Source organism: Pteropus alecto, unplaced genomic scaffold, assembly GCF_000325575.1.
Source record: "Pteropus alecto unplaced genomic scaffold, ASM32557v1 scaffold269, whole genome shotgun sequence".
Taxonomy (NCBI): domain Eukaryota; kingdom Metazoa; phylum Chordata; class Mammalia; order Chiroptera; family Pteropodidae; genus Pteropus; species Pteropus alecto.
In genome coordinates this window covers 2,548,031-2,564,562 of record NW_006443566.1, presented here as the reverse complement: position 1 = coordinate 2,564,562, position 16,532 = coordinate 2,548,031, and the positions used below count along the sequence as shown (strand labels likewise).

At 34.7% G+C, this 16,532-nt stretch overlaps 1 long non-coding RNA gene across 1 annotated transcript in view; it reads left to right on the top strand.

Annotated features, from left to right (window-relative positions):
* Positions 1–4,038, top strand: part of LOC112472839 — a 42,088-nt gene extending 38,050 nt beyond the window's left edge. The window contains exon 3 of the long non-coding RNA XR_003043782.1: positions 3,921–4,038. This is a non-coding gene — a long non-coding RNA (uncharacterized LOC112472839). The remainder of the gene's footprint in view (positions 1–3,920) is intronic.
* Positions 4,039–16,532: the final 12,494 nt, after the last annotated feature.

Genomic DNA, 16,532 nt, shown 5'->3' with positions numbered 1-16,532 from the left:
GAAATATCTGAATATAGATTTTCTTTTTCAGTTCATAGGAAGTGTTGGATTTCATTTTTGGGACATTAGCATGGTGTCCGTGAACACCTACTTGTACTTGGCTACAGCTTTGTTCTTATTCCTTTAAGGTACCCGTGTGTTCTTTGGTAGTTTAGTATAGCACATTCTATTAACACAAGCAGGCCCTTTAAACAGTTCCCAGAACACTGCTTCCCCGCGCCACCCCCGCCCCCACACCCGCCATTTCTTTTCTTTAATGTACTGTTAGAGGTGAAAAGGCCAGTGATGTGACTCAGTGGTTTGGAGCTGAGACCTTCTTAGTGTAGTTTTGAACTTCTAGGTCAAGTACTAGACACAGTTGACCTATTGTTAAAGGGTATGAATAAAGATGAATGTAACTCCTAAATAGACATTTCTGTAATATATCTAAAATAATTGATTGCTGTCAGATAATAGAAATTCTCAGTTTCCAAAATGAACTCTAGCAGTATAACTCTTAAATTTCTATAAATATTAAAAGACTATAAGAAGGGAACTCTGTAGTTTGCTGAAACTATTACATAACTTTTCATTAATAAAAGTAAAATAGCCATACTGGTCTTATAAATGATTTCCTGCTCCTGTTGCCAACTTTAAACTTAAATTTAATAAAGGGAAATAGAAATACATTATAGTTAAAGAATATAGACATCCAAAATGAGAGACCCAGGTCTGAATGACCCTTGCAGAATAATTGTTAGGCTTGGAGAGTTCTGTTTTGCTTCATGTTTATTCCGATTTGGTGTTGCAATCTCGCGTTAACAGAATTATACATCCTTACTTCTTAGTTATGTAACATAACTCTGCCAACCTTGGTAGAAAAGTTTAGGAAAATCGAGAGATTTTTTCAGGACGAGTTTAAGTTCCATTGATGATATAATAGTTCATGCATTAAAAAAACAAACAAAAACTTTTTATTCTTCTGTGCTAGAAGAGCATTAAAAGTGTTGTTTTTAGGGACATGCTTTACCATTCAGCTGACAGTCATTTTGTGGTCATCTAAAGTATAAATGAAAATAGCTAATATGAATAGAGCACTTTCTGTATACCAGACACTTTATTTACAATGATCTCATTTAATCTTCACAAACACCTATGAGATAGTTTAGAATTCCCTTTATAGTTGAGGCTGAGGTAGTAACAGATGCCTCCAGGGTAACCTTGAGGATATGAGGCAGAAAGAATGAGTGCCCATGGTGTTCAGTACCTATAGTTCATTATGTTACCAGCCTCCAGCAAATCCCGAGTCTTGGACACATGGTAGTCTTCAGATTACTTCAAATCTTCTGGGTAAAAAGGATGTCGGATCACACTGGGTGACCTGGAGCAGATTCCCCTGGGGTAACTAGTCTGGATTAGAGTCTTCTGTTCTGTTCCAGCCTTGATCTGGCTCATTCTACAGTTCCCTAACATGTCAGTTATTCTCTGTCACCTGATTAATTGCTGAACACTCACTCATTGTGTGCTTCATTGATCATATGCCAAGAACTTTTGGCAGCTCTGGGGGACATGATCTCAACATGCCTCCTGGTCAGTGTTGGGCAACTAGAAGTTGTTAGTTGGGGTGAGAACTTGGATCCAGAAGCTAAGACACATGCCAGAGACCAGGCGTGGAGTAATTGAGCAGCTGACACGTGAAATGCAGCAATCCAGACTCAGCCAATAGGCAAGAGTCAGAAATGGAATAGGTACATGATTTTGAAAGGTGAATTTTAAAGATTATGGTGGCTGGCTATGGACTTTGTAGTTAGTAGATATAAAATAATTTCAACTACTTTTTCAGGAAGACTAATTTACCACCTTATTCATTATAGTGCTCATTACATTGAGCAGAAATCTATCCTGTGACTTTCCCCATTGGTTCTAGCTATGCTGTTCTGTAGCTTTAAATCTCCAGTCCCTTTTACATTTGAAAGGATAATATACACATAAAATTTCAAACTCTCCTTTTCTGTCTCTTCTTCATGGTATCCAAAAAGTTGGCATTTTTCAGGGTCCAGTCCTTGGTCACCTTCTACATTTATCCTCTATGTGATCTCATGTGAAGCCTTGCTTTAAATGCCACCAATCCTCCCAAATTTACTTATTTTTACCTTGATCTCCCATTATTTAAGGCTCATATCTATGTCTGCCTAGTCAATACCTCTATCTGAAAGTCCGATAAACATTTCAAGGTTAACATGTCTGAAATAGAACTCTTGAACTCCTCTTAAAACGTGTTCCTGCCTCCTTCTTTTCATCTCAGTAAATGGTCCATCCAGGTTGCTCAGGCCAAAACTAGAAGTCATCTTTGACTTCTCTTTCTAACCCGCATCCAGGCTATCAGTAAGGCTTATATGTCTACCTTTCAACATACATCTCAAATTCCCTTTTGCTGCTGCCACTCCTCATTATTACCCTAGTATAACTTATAATCACTATCATAAGTTACCTAGATGATTCTAGTAACTGGCTTTCTAACTGGCCTTCCTTATCTCCTCCTTACCCCTCTCCAGTCAGTTTTCCATGTTTGTTTTTTTCTTGAACGTTAAATAGTTCTTGTCATTCTCCTGTTCAGAACCTTCAGTGGCCACCTGTCACAATCAGGATAAAACCTCAAGTCTCACCATCTTCCACCATATCTTGCATGTTCTGTCTGATGGCTTTATCTTCTACCATTCTGTCTTGCTCACTGTGCTCTAGCCTCAATGCCTTCTTTCTATTCCTTAAATTCTCCAAGTCCATTTGGAATCAGCTAAATCCTTGCTAATCCCCTACTCTACAAACCCATTCCAACCAGTTGAGCCTCCAGCCTGGTACCAGTGGAGGTAGATTTATAGAGAAGAAAAGTACATATCCAAGATTCTCTAGCACGTGTAGTAGGAGAGGTCACACTATGAATTTTGCAGCTACAAAATATTCAAAATTTCTGGAATTTGAATTGCTTTCAAGTGTAAGATTTAGAGCTATAGAAAGATAGAGCTAGATCAACGGAGAGAAGTTAGAGAGATTTCTGCTCAGTTTAATGCACACTATAATGAATATGTTGGTAACATCTGTGGGAAAATAGGATGGTGAGTTCTTCATCACTGACAGTGTACAAGTTGACGTGATTACCTCATGGGATGTTGTGGAGGAAATTGGGCTGGAGTGGAAGAGGGGAGATGTCTAACGTCTTCTCAATGCTGAGAATCTTCTTTTTTTAAAATCTTCTTTATATCTTTCAGAATCTTCTTTTTTCAGAGCAGTTATTCTTAGTCCTCCTCAGATTCCTCCTCTTCTATTTGTATTGAGAAGCTTTCATCAATTTCACCAATGAAGTATAAAGCATTTCTAGGTGAAGTTTCTCCTATTTGAGATGAAGGAAGAGCTAGTATCAAGGTTGATTTCTGGTCAGATTGGTCAAGTCTCCATCTAAGGAATTCACTTTGAGGCATTTTTAGTTCTCTCATTTTTTATTTGAAATTTATTTTGAATGCTTTTTGGTATAAACTAAGCTATACTTACATACACAAATTCCCTAATAGATTTTAGTTATTAACCAAAACTAATAATTCAAGTTTCTTATAACTGTTGAACTGTGACACTTGGAATTAATGACATAGGAAAGAATGATTTTCAGGGCCTCTGTGATACTTAAGTACTTTATATTTGATAGCACCTAAATAATAGGATGACACATCTCAAAGTTATCTGTAGTCACCAGGGCCTGCCTAATGCCAGCATGTGCTTGGCATACAATATGAAGTCAGTGTGCTGATGAATATGCTGTTCTGACTCTCTAAGAAAGGCCTGAGCCCATTAACATGTTTTCACCTTGAGTCTCTTCTTGTAGAAACTATCTTCTCTCGCTTTCTGACTTTGTTGCCATCTTTCCCATTATTCCTATCTCTGTCCTTCAGATTGACTCCTCTTTCTTCCTGGCTACTGTTTTGACTTCACCTCTACAAAACTGCTGCTCTGACCCAAAACATACAGTTTGGATTCTCTCCTGTATTGATAGTCCTGTCTCGACCTGAGCCAGGGATCCTCCTAGGAGGTAGGATGGTTGTACCTCCTTGATTATAAAGGTAACATAAGCATTGCACATGTGACATGGTTCTTGACCTCTTGCACCTAGGAAAACAAGATTAATTTTTGCACCTGGCTTTATCAGAAGACCAACATATCCACACTCCTTTTAAAGCCAGTAATGAAGTAATCAACAAGGCACAGAAAAAGCAGTTCTCAAATGTAGGGCACTTCTCTCTCAAACTCAGCTCCTTGGAACAGATCTGAGAACCAGGGACGAAATGAAAGAGGCTTTTAAGCTACATACAGATGATGTTTGAAAGTTCAGACCTTAAAATGGTATATGAGGTTCACTTAGAGCCTCTTTACTTGCTTTTCCCTTCATAATAATAGCAAACACATAAATAACACTGTGTTTTAAGTGCTTTATGTATTTTAGCTAACTTAATCCTCACAGCAATCTTATGAGGTAAATACTATAATAAACCCCATTTAACATATGAGGAAACTCAGTCTTGAAGAGGTTACGTCACTGCCCATAGTTACACAGCTTGTTTGGTCAGAGCTGAGATTAAAACTCAAGTGGATAACCACTTATTTTTGATCCTTAAGTTCTCTAACTCATCATTCTAAGAAACCTGGTTAACTGGTTTCTCAGACCATAGCAGATTAGAAGTGTCAGATTTAGAAGAGAATATAATGATTTAGGATTACCACTTTAATGTGTCCCTCCTAAAAAAATACCCAAGAATACAAATATATGTGTATAGGGAACTCTATAGTGTTATCATAGCAAAATAGTTATCATAGCAAAATAATTGAAAATTATACAGAAGTCCAGTAATAGGAGAAATGGTTAAACTAGGGCACTGCTTTGCAAACTTTATATACATATGACTCACCTGGATATCTTGCGAAGATGTAGATTTGATTGTGTGTGGTGTGGCCCAAGAGTGTACATTTCTGATGAGGTCTGAGGTAACGCTGATGTTGCTGATTTGTAGACCTCACTCTAAGGAAGGAATTTCAGTATATTCATATACTGTGTTTATGAAGGACAGGTCTGAGACTAGGGTAAGACAAGTGGGCCACCTGGTGCCCCTATTTCAGTCCGTGTTTTTAAAGACTATTCAGTGACTCTCAGTTATGCTTATAACATAATTAAAAGGAAATTGAAAATGGTATCTGCACTATTATCTCAAATTAAGATGTTTTGTTTGAAATTATGTGATGTAAGTACATATGTATGTATGTGAGGAGACATGCCAGAGTTACTAGTTGTTACCCTCTGAGTGAAAGGTTTCCAGATGGCATATATTTTCATCTTTATATATTTGGCATTTTTCAGTTTTCAATAGTAAGCCTGAATAATTTTCTAGGTATTGTTTATGATTATTAAAACTGTTAGAACTTTCAGGTAACTATATACTCAAACTTGGTTCATGATAGCCTAGCTTGGAGGAAATATTTGCTTCCTTCCACCCACTTCTCTTCAACCTCCCCCAAAACATCTATTCATTTTTTTTTTCTCAAATGTATAAGCTATTTAATGTTTTCATGGAGGCTTCAGTTTAGGACTTAAGTTAGGGCATATGCCAATGTAAACAATAAAGGGCTAATATTTTTGAGAATTAAGGTAATGAAATAAATACATTTTTATGAATAATTATGACATAGATGTGGAAAATCCCACTTTTCAATATTTACTGATTTTATTACCTATTCAGCATAAGTGCCTGGAGGGCCAAAATCTGTGTTTTTTGGGGTTTGTTTTTGATATTCAGTTTCTAAAAAATAAATATAAGATAAGTACCCTTTACCTTGCCTTCTTCTCTACTAGTAAGGTAACCTGAATCTAGAAGTGAAGTATCTGACTTTCACTATGGAGCAGGGAAAGCAGGTAATAAAGAGATAGGCTAGAAAAGCCTGATTCATTTGAAATCTCACTATCCTGGAGAGGAGGTTTCTGAGAAGAGAAGGAGTTCCTGAAATATGTGTAAGGGAGCTCTCAAGGATCTGGCTGAATACCAAACTGTGCATGCGTAGACTGAAACCCAAAGAAGCTGGCAAGGGCAACTTGAGAAATAAAAAATTACCAGGTCACTGTAAGATTGAGCCCTAAAATAAAGGTTCCTCTACACAAGTCCTAAAAGAGCTTGAAGCCAAGCCTCAAAAGTTATATTAATCCACCAGTAACTTAACTGTCTGCCAGAAGAAGTCCAACACTCTTTAAACAGATACGACAAAATCCAGCACTCAGCAACATAAAGTTCACAGTGAATTGCATCCAATCAAGCGAAAAATCAGGAGAAAAATCTTATAACCAGGAGACAATAGAAAATAGACCCTGAAATGACCGAGATGATAGAATTAGCAGACAAGTACATTAAAATGGCTGTTGTAAATATGGTCCACATATATAAACAAAATGAAGAATGAAATAGAAGATATGAAAAAGAAAAACTAGAACATCCAGATATTAAAAGTATAGTAACTGAAATGAAAATTTTACTAGATGAGATTAAGTACAAATTAGATCTTTCAGAAAAGGTCAACGAACTTAAAAACATAGTAAGAATTTAACCAAAGGTATAAAAGAAAAGAGAAAAAGATGAACAACTTGGTGTCCTGTAGGATAATAAACATGGATCTAAAATAAGTGTAATTGGAGTCTGAGATTTGGAGAAAGAGTGAAAGAAAAAGATAAATAAATAATGGCTTAAATGTTCTTAAATTGAAGAAAAGTGGAAAGCCACAGATCCAAGAAATTCAACAAACTCCACACAGAATACACACACACACACACACACGCACACACGCACGCACGCACACACACACATACACACATCCCAAGATATACCATAAGAAAATTGCTCAAAATCAGTGATAAACAGAAAATCTTAAAAGTGGGAAGAGGGAAAAAAAGGACAGTACATTAAAGGAATGAAGTTAAGAATGGCAGCAGACTTGTCATCAGAAACTGAAACCAGAATGCAATTTAATGGTATTTTTTAGGCGCTAAAAAAATTGTCAACCTACTATTCCATATCTAATAAAAATGTCTTTAGAAAATAAAGGAGGAAAAACTAAGGGAGAAATAAGAACTTTTTTAGGCAGAAACTGAGACAACTCATGACCGGCAGATCTATACTATAAAAAGTATTAAAGGAACTTTTTCAGGCAAAAGGAAAATGATACCACATGGAAATTTGGAGTGGTAGAAATGGTTCATATGTGGATAAATATATAAATTTTTTCTCCTATTTTAGTTTTTTTTAAAAGGTAATTGATTATGTAAAGCAAAAAATAATAAGTGTCCATTTAGTATAGGGTTTATAACATGTAAAAGTAAATGTACGACAACGATAGCTCAAAGAATGGGATGATGGAAAGGAGGAATACCATGGTAAGGGTCGTATACATAAGTACATAGCATTTTCTGAAGGTAGGCTGTAATAAGTTAGAGGATCTACTAAAAAGGTTTAAAAAATGACTTTTAACTAATAAGAATGAAATCCTAAAAAATAATCAAAAAGAAGAAAGGGGAACAAAGAACAGATGGGACAAATAGAAAACCTGCAACAACACGGTAAAGCCATATCCAACCATTTCAATAATCACATTAAATGTAAGTGATCTACTCTAATTATAAGGCAGAGGTTGTCAGATTGGATTTAAAAAAACAAGAGAAAATTGTGTCTTGTTCTCAAGAAACCCTCAAAATAAGTTAGAAATAAAAGGGTGGAAAAAATATGTAGTGTAAGCACTAATTATAAGACAGCTGGAGTGACTATATTACTATCAAAGAGGGCATCAGAACAAGTGATATTAATAAGATTAAAGAGGCACACTTCATCATGATAAGTGGCTCAGTTTATCAAGAAGAAATAATAACCTTAGATTTAAATGCAACTAATACTACATTGTCAAAATATATGAAGCAGAAACTGATAGAATTGAGGGGGGAGAAATTGACAAATCTTTGATTATAGTTGGAGATTTCAACACCTATTTCAGTAATTGATGGAATAAGGAGAATATCAGGAAAGATATAGATATGCTGAACAACATAATAAACAAAATTGACTTCATTGACATTATAGAACATTCCACTCAACATTCAGGAGGAAATACATTCTTTTCAAGCGCACGTGTAATATTCACCAAGGTAGCTTACCATATGCTAATATGTAAAACAAGTCTGATTAAGTTTATAATGACAAAAATTATGCAGAGTATGTTCTCTGACCACACATAATTAAATTAGAAATCAATATCAGAAAGATATCTGGAAAATCCTCAGTATATGTAATTATATCACATCTTCTAACACATTAGTCAAAACAAATAGGGAAATTAAAAGATGTTTTGATGTGTCTCAGGATGAAAACACATCAAAATTTGTGGGATGTATCTAAGGCAGTGCTTAGAAAAATATTTAACTTTAAATGCATATATTAGAAAGTAAGAAAAGTATAAAATAAATGATCTAAAAATCACCTTAATAATCTAGGAAAAGAAGAGCCAATTAAAACCAAAATAGAAGGAAAGAAAGAAACAGAAGAACAGAAACTGGTGAAATAGAAAACAGATAACAGAGATAATCAAAGAAACCAATAGGATCTTTGAAAAAATGAATATACTTCTAGCTAGTGAAATTAAGAAAAATAAAGAGGAAACACATGTTACTGAGTATAATACCAGAACTGAAAGAGGGGGCATCATTACAGATTATATAGAAATTAAAGGTATATAGAAGCAATATTACAAACACCTTTTAGAAATAAGTTTGATAGCTTTGATGAAATGGATCAATACCTTGGAAGACACAAATTATTGAAAATGACTCAGAGAAATATAAAATTAGAATAGCACCATATCTATTAAAGAAGTTATGTTCCTCTTAGTCAAGATTTTGGAGTAGGTAAACGCTGTGCTCACTTCCCCCTATGACCACATCAGAATTACAACTAAAATATAGAACAACCATCATTGAGAATCACCTGAAACCTAGCCTGAACAGAAGCCTTATAACAGAAGGATATACAGAAGAAGCTGTGTCGAGACTGATAGGAGAGGTGGAGACATGAAACAGACTGGTCCCACAGCCACATGTCGCAGATAAAAATTGGGAGGATATCTCAAGGAGTCTCCTCCAAGGAGCAAGGGGTCCCAGCCCCATATCAGGCTCCCCAGCCCCAGGTTTTTGTGCCAGAGAGAGAAGTTCCCATAACTTCAGGCTATGAAAACCAGCAGAGATTATGGCTGAGTGAGATGGAGGGCTGCAGGAGTCTCAGGTGTTCCTCTTATAGGGCTAATGCACAGACTTACTCGCTGATGGATTCACTTGCTCTTAACTACAGCACTGGGATAGCAGCTTGATAGACGCCAGGGACATACAGGGAAGAACTGAATTGCCTGGCTTCAGGTCGAGGGCTAGAGGGGCAGCTATCTCCCAGACAGAAGTGCTGGCAGAAGCCACTGTTCCTTTGTTGAGCCCTCCCACCACCAGCCTGCAGACACAGGCGAGTGTTATATCTGAGTCTCTATAAACCTGGCTAACATTGTTTGCCCTGTCCTAGTGATCTCCTGAGACCTGGCCCTACCCAACTTGCAGGCCCACCCAAGCCAATTCCAGTAGCTTCTCCATACAGACAGTCCATATTGGCTCATGCTATGGGTTTTCCTAAAAATTCACAAAGTTTCACAAACCCCAAACAAGCAATGCCTGGCCTCAGTGTGCCCCCTACATCTTGCTAAGCAGCCCCAAGCTCAGCAATAGTGGCAGCTAGCCTTGGTTTGCAGCTTATTTTCTCCAAGGCACCTCCAAGCCTAGCACAATTGGCAACCATCTGCAGAACACTTTATAGCTCATACCAAGTAGCCTTAGATAGGTCCCAGGCTATGGCAGACTTTGGCATGCAGCAGAACCCCTCCCACCTGGTGGCAAACTTCAGACCACAACAGAGCATTACCCAGCCAACTTAACAAACAATACACCCAAAGGACATAATGAAGAACCCAGTAATTTCACTTCTGGATATTTATCCAAAGAAACTCAAAACACTACTTTGAAGGGACACATCCATATGTTCTTTGCAGCATTATCTACAGTAGCCAAGATAAGAAAGATGAAAGTAACCTTAGTGTCCATCAGTAGATGGATGGATAAAGAAGAAGTGTGTGTGTGTATAATGAAATAATTACCCAGTCATAAAAAAGAATGAATTCTTGCCATCTGCAACAACATGGATAGACCTAAAGAGTATTTATGCTAAGTGAAATAGGTCAGACAGAGAAAGACAAATACCATATGATTTCACTTATATATGGAATCTAAAAAACAAAAACAAACAAAACAAGCAAACTTATGAATACAAAGAACATTTTGATAGTTGTCAGATGGGAGAGGGGTTGGGGATGGGTGAAAAAAGGGAAAGGATTAAGAAGTACAAATTGGTAGTTACAAAATAGTTCTGGGATGTAGAATATAACATATGGAATATAGTCAATAATATTGTTAGAACTATGTTATAGTGTCAAATGGTTAACTAGATTTATCAGGGCAATCGCTTTGTAAGTTTTATAAATATCTAATTGCTGTGTTATACACCTGAAACTAATATAACATTGTATGTCGATTGTAATTGAAGAACAAAAACTTATTTAAAAAATGAAGTTATATTTCTAGTTAAAAACCTTTCCACATAAACAAAAGAAAACTATAGCTAAAACGAAAAGAACTTGAGGCCCATATGTGTTTTAATTGATAAACTCTATCAAACATTTAAAAGAAATAATTCACAAAATAGAAGAAGAAGGAACACTTTCCAACTCATTTTAGGAGGCCAGCATTATGCTAACACCAAATAAGATAAAGATATTGCAAGAAAAGAAAACAGAATGAATATCTCTTATGAACATAGATAAAAAAAAATGTAATCATTAGGAAATCAAATCCAGCAGTATATTACAAAAAAAAAATGGGTTGCTAGGGATGCAAGGTTGCTCTAACATTGGAAAATCCACTAACATAAGTCATCATTTTAACAGGAAAAAGAGAAAAAAGATGTATGAGTCAGTCAGTAGTTGCATAAACAGCATTGGACTAAATTCAACAGCCATTCATGATAAAATCTCAGAAAACCAGAAACAGAAGCAGGCTTTCTCAGCTTGCTAAAAAGTCATCTACACCTAGTTTAGCTAAAATCTCATTTAATGTCAAAAGATAGAATGGTTTCTCCCTAAGATAGGAAACAAGGAAGGTATGCCCACTCTCCTCCCTCTGTGTCTAACGTTGTAATGGAAGTCCCAGCCAGTGTAATAGGCAGTAAGAAGAAACAAATGGCATGCAAATTGGCAAGGTAGAAATGAATCATGTGATAAAGTACATGACATGTTCATGTATGGAGGAAATGCTAAGAAGTCTCCAACAAAAATTTACTTGAATTTATAATTGAATTTAGCTGGGTTGCAGGACATAATGTTGAGATACAGAATCAGTTGTATGTGTATATACTAGTAATGAAATATTAGAAAATGAAATTTAAAATTTAAATGGAAATACAAAGGACCTAGAAAAGTAAAACAAAGATTGACAAAGAACAGTATTAGAAGGTTTTTCACTACCTAATTTCAAGACTTCCTCTACATTTTAAAGCTTTAAAACTACAGTGAACAAGATGGTGTTGGCCTAAGGACATATATATCAAGGGAATAGAACAGAGAATCCAGAAATATAGACACACACACACACACACACAACAGTCAATTGATTTTTGACAACCTTGCTAAGGCAATTCAATGGAAAAAAGATAGTCTTTTCAACAAATAGTCTAGAACACCTGGATATCCAAATTAAAAAACAAAAAACAAAAAACAAAACCCTCAACCCTTACCTCTTCTATATGCAAAAAGAACTTGAAAAGAATCATGTATATAAAAGACTAAAACTATAAAACTTTAAGAAAAAATCACAGGAGAATACGAATTTGGGATAGGCAAAGATTTCTTAGGATACAAATGTGTAAGCCATAAAAGAAAAATTGACAAATGGGACTCCATCAAAAAATTTTTTTTTTCCCATCAAAATTTAAAACTTCTGTTCTTCAAGAGAGATCGTTAAGAAAATGAAAAGGCAGTCTTTAAACAGAGAGAACATATTCTCAGTACATATACCTGACAAATTACTGTGGCCAGAATATATAAAGAACTCTTACAGCTCATTAATAATAAGATAACCTAGTTAAAAGAATAGGCACAAGAAAATAATGAATGACTGGTGCAACACAGAAAAAGGGGCGTAACATCATTAGACATCAGAAAAATGCAAATCAATACAATGAAATACTATTACATATTCATCAAAATAGCTAAAATTAAAAATTAAAAAGTGTTAGTTGAGATGTAGACCAGTTGGAACTTTCATATGTTGCTTGTGGAAAAGTAAAATGTAAAACCATTTTAGAAAACAGTTTGGCAGTGTGTTATAAAGTTCAGCGTATTACTACAAGACCCAACAATTTTACTTCTAAATATTTACCCAAGAGAAATGAAAACATATATTACCACATACACTTGTACATGAATGTTCATAGCAGCTTTGTTCATAATAGTTCCAAGCTGGAAACAACTTAAATGTTCATCAGCTAGTGAGTGGATCAGCACAGTGTGGTGTATTCATGCAATGGAAAACTATTCGGCCATGAAAGAGAGTAAAATACTGATACACATAACAACATGAAGGAATCTTAAAAATGTTATGGTGACTAAAATAATCCAGATACAAAAGAATACAAGTTCCATTTACAGCCCTGGATTATTATATCAGAATTGTTAGAAAAGCCAGATTTATTCTATACTGATAATTAGCAAGATGATTTGTTACCTGTATCAGAGAGTATAGTGTGATTGACCTGGATGAGGCACAAGGGAAATTCTTGGTATGATGATTGTGTTCTGTATCCTGACTATGGTGGCGATTATGTGGATATAGGTGTTTGTAAAATTCATCAAAATATACACTTAAAATGTACATATTTTATTGTATATATACTATACTTCAGTAATGTTTTAAAAAATAATTTCACAAATTTTGAAAGTTATTTTACTAGCAAAAGATTAACTTTTGTCTAATGTTAGAAGACCTCTGTGTAAGGCTGAAACCCAGTCGACTTGAAAAATCCATTTAGATAAATCAGTCTGCACAATATATATAATGCATGAATTAAAAATATCCTTAAATGAAAAAGAATACATGAATTCTCAGTATACTTTCTAGCTTATGATTTGATTTATTGGAATGGGACCCTAGAACTCTTAGAATTTATTGATGTGTTTTTCTAATTTCTTAAATTGATATTTTGTAGTGTTTTTGGCAGTAAGAAGAATCCAGCTAAAATGAAGTAATTAAATATAATCTATTCTTGGGTTTATTTTAATGTTGCTTTCATTTTTTTAACTAGAAAGAATATGTGGAAGTCACTCTGATATCCCTTAGAATGAATCTATTCTTCTTTTTAGGAGTGGAACCCCTAGATTTACCCAAGCACGCGCATACATGGCTGCCCATCTAGGCACTGCATTTCTCTGCTTCTCTTGTAACAAGGTGTGGCTTTGGAACTAACCAGAGGTGAATGATAATGTGTATAAGATTACCTCTTTAAAGACAAGCTACTTGACCTAGACTTTCTACTTATCCTTTTCTGCTGGCTGGAGGTTACGTCAGGTATAACAGCCACCTTCCAGAGAAGGAGCTATGTGGAGGATGATAGAGCCAGTCTGGATCCCTGAATGATCTTGTGATACACACCTCCCCTTGCCACTCTATATTGTGACATGAAAAAGAAAAATTTCTAACTCGAGCTACTGTATTTTCGAGTATTTTTGTTATAGCAGAAAGTTTATACCCTAATACAAATGAAAGCCTTTAAGACTTTTATGTTTTTCTCTGTGTACTATGTGGCCATATCCAATATATTTTGGTGTGTATTGTCAATTAACATAATTTCTAAAATAACATAAGATTGTATGCCAAGAGTTCTCTTTGATGCACTATTTAGGAGAGTGTTTCCCCAATTTCCAAGTTACATTTAAACTTTAAGTACTAATTATTAATAAATTGATATACAGCATTCTACTTTTCTAATTTTTTAAGGTTGTTTTTATGGGCTAGTTTATGATCAATTTTTGTGACGTTTCACAGACCTTTTAAAAGAAGTTGTCTTCTTTGTAATACACCTAAATATTTATCTATTATGTTGTTTAATTTTATTTCTATAATTACTTTTGTCTGGTCTATGAAAGGCTTGAATATATAAATCAGTGATTTCTTTCATTAATTTTTCTTTGTATTTCTGTCAGTTTTTGTTTTGGTATGTATGTTTAATGTATTATTTACGGTCAAAATATCAATTGAAGATTATAGCTTTTATCAGAATAATATGATTTTTTTCCTAATTTATGCTTCATGCTTTGTGTTTTAGCTGACATTAATATAGGTACCTTAGTTTATATTTTCCTTTACATCTTTGTACTTCTTATTTTATCTTTTTTTTGTCATTTCTTTTAAAAATGTTTCCTAAAAGTGAAACATAGTTGGATTTCCTTTTTTTAACCTTGTGAGAACCTTTGTCTTTTAACAGATATTTTAATTCATTTATATTTATTGTCAAAATTGATCTAACTGGTTTTACTTCATTGATCTTGTTTTAAGCTGTTTTAAATTATTTTTTGTTTCCATTGTGTTTTGGACTTTTTGCTATTTGATTTAAAGTTCATCTTTGTTTAATTTGATTGATACTTTAAATTTGTGGTATAGCTAAAAGGTATACAGCCTGCTTCGAAGTCTGCTAAGGATTATTTTTAAGTTTTTTTGAAACCTTAAATCTATATAAGATCTGTAATTAACAGTCAAGAATGAGATATATCTTTTATTTTTCCTCAGTATGAAATGAAACATTTCATAGAGTTTTATCTGCTTCTTAGTTTTCATTAATAGGATCTGAGATTTTTATCTCAGACTATTAAGTTGTAATTTTAAATGATTTATAAAATATTTCTTCCGTTAATTTTTATATAGGCATAAAAATTATGGAAACCCTAAGGTTGTCACAACTTTAAATAAACTGCTACTGTTTTCCAAGTATATATGAAAATGAACCTTAAGGAAGTCATTAAAAACATACTCTTGTGTTGTATTACATTACTTCTTATTATTTTCTTGATTTATTTCCATATTATATCTTAAAAAGACCTTCTTTTCATTTTCCCTGTTGCCTATCTTCAGACCATTTTCCTGCTCATTAGACTGGGAAAAAAGAAGTAGAAAATATATAATTTGAAATTAGAATATGAAATTTTGTATTTGGTATTTGCTATAGCAAAGTGTAAGATTCAGAATATATTTGGGATTATTGGATTAATGGATTTTATGGTGGTGGGATTAATGACTTTTATATGATGGGAGCATTACCAATAATTTACTAGTGTGTTTTCTAAGATGGCCCTGTCGATTATTATATCAAGTACTGAAGGGCATGGGATTTACATTCTCATTAATGTTTGTTCAATGACAGAAGCTGTCCTCTTGCTGCTTTGAGTCTCCGCTAGGCTGTTACCCTTACCTTGAATGCTCTTTCTCAAGTAGGTGGCGGCACCATTTCTTTTCTGTTATAAGGGTCCTTGTACATGGGGCTTTCCCACTTTTTTCAGAATATACTTGAGAACTATTTAAGGAAGCAGGATCTTAGAGGACACTCAGTCTTGTCTTGGAAACAATGTGGAAGGAAGAAGCCTGTAGCAGTTGTTAGGGGCAATATCTTTAAGAAAACATCAATATTGCTAAGTTTTTCTTAGAGGTGAAAGACTTGTCTTTCTCATGTTTTGTTTTGTTTTGTTTTTTAAGCAGACAGTTATGTAGCTAGACTACCACGATGTGAGGAGTGAGGTGAAGCTGAGAATAGCCTCTTCAGGGTTATAGGTCAGGGTGAAGTTCTTGGCAAGAGACTTATTTAGCGTGGTATGTGGAAAGCACATGGCTGAGGAGGCAGGAAGACCTTTGTTCTAGCTTTGGTTCTCTGTTTTTCTTTGTGACACTGGGAAACTCTCAATTCTTTTCAGCCTCAGGCTGGATATATTAAATGAGGAAGATGTCTCTCTAAGATCTTTTCTAACCTTAAAATTCCATGACTGACTAGGACACCAGGGATAGCAAGGAAGTTTCCATTTGACAGGATTTTTATTTTTAATATTATTAAGTAAAGAAGTCAGCTTAATTTCATATTATAAAGTCAAGAGGATGGAATAAATCATTTATCTTAGAGAATTCGAAGAAGGGATCATTTTTGACTCGTGTATTTATGCTCTGACCTAATATTAGGTAAGTGACACATGTTGTGGTGGAGAGTCCCAGTTATAACACCTGGAAGTAATCTGGTAATAGAATGACTCAGAGGAATGTTAAGTCACCATTTTCCCCTGAGAAAACTGAGAAAGACATTTTT